Source organism: Fukomys damarensis, unplaced genomic scaffold, assembly GCF_012274545.1.
Source record: "Fukomys damarensis isolate Sample0158 unplaced genomic scaffold, DMR_v1.0_HiC HiC_scaffold_39, whole genome shotgun sequence".
Taxonomy (NCBI): domain Eukaryota; kingdom Metazoa; phylum Chordata; class Mammalia; order Rodentia; family Bathyergidae; genus Fukomys; species Fukomys damarensis.
In genome coordinates, this window is record NW_022900951.1 from 55,997,569 (window position 1) to 55,998,879 (window position 1,311).

Consider the following 1,311-nt stretch of genomic DNA (forward strand, 5'->3'; position numbering starts at 1 on the left):
AAAAAAAAAAAAAAAAAAAAAAAAAAAAGAGAGAGAGAGAAAAGAATCAATGATTGATTAATTGATTGATTGTGGTACTAGGGGTTGAACCCAGGGCCTTTGCACTGAGCTACATCCCAGACCACTTTTTTTTAGACAGGGTCTTGCTAAGTTGCCTGGGCTGGACTTGAACTTACCATCTTCCTGTCTTAGTCTCCGAAGTAGCTGGGATTACAGATGTGTATCACTGTACCCAATGAGGAAAACCCTGATTTACCAATTTCTGTGGTACAGATACTCCCACCATGGCCAATTTCAAGCTACCAATGTGCCACTAACCCACTCACAAAATACCTGAAAATTTAAATTGACCTCAGAGACCCATGGAACAGACTATACCGGGTACCTTGGGGCATGGCTTCTGTTTTGTGGGCTGGGTTTTTTTTTTGGGGGGGATACTGGGGATTGAACTCAGGTCCTTGCGCTTAGCAAGGCAGGTGGTAGAACCACTAAGCTAAATCAGCCCGGGGCATAGGCTTCTGATGGCATTGCTTAAATAACATTGAGACCACACCACAGGGCTAAGTCAGATCTCCATTGCAGAAGCTGATGGGATCCTAAAACTGCTAACCCAAAAATCAAAAAGAACAAGAGTTAATTTACCCCAGGAGCTGGTTTAGCTCAGTGGTTGCCTAGTATCCATGAGACCCTAGGTTTGATTCCCAGAATCCCCCCAAAATTAATTACACAGGATTGAATGAGTCAACAAAAGATAATTTTAGCTTTTGTTTAGAATATTGCTTCTGTATTTAAAGAATCCCTTTCAGTTATGTATAACCATAACTGCTAGATTATATTTTCATGAACAGAAATGAAATACTTATCTTTTCTCCTTGCCTGATCACTCCAGAATTTGGAAACTCTTAGTGAATATTCTTACTTCCATGGCAATATAATTACTTACATAAATTCAGTAAGGGTCAGTTCTCCTAGTAACAAGACATAATTGGAAACATTGGTTCTGTAACTGGGACTTTGACTGGGATGTCATATTTGACAATGACATGCATAGAATTAGTCTTAAGGAAGTAAGGCTGATTCTGTGAACCAAATGCTTACAAAGCTCTCCTGAGAAAACCAGCCTGTACATGGCTGACAAGTGAGTAACAAGTAACAAGATCACTTCCTGGCAGGCCCAGGAACCATAAAGTATTTTGGGGACATTAAAAAGAGCTAGGGGGGCCGGGGATTTAGCTCAGCGGTTCAGTGGCCTGCGTTGCAAGCACAAGGACCCGAGTTCAATTCCTGGTACCAAAAAAAAAAAAAAAAAAG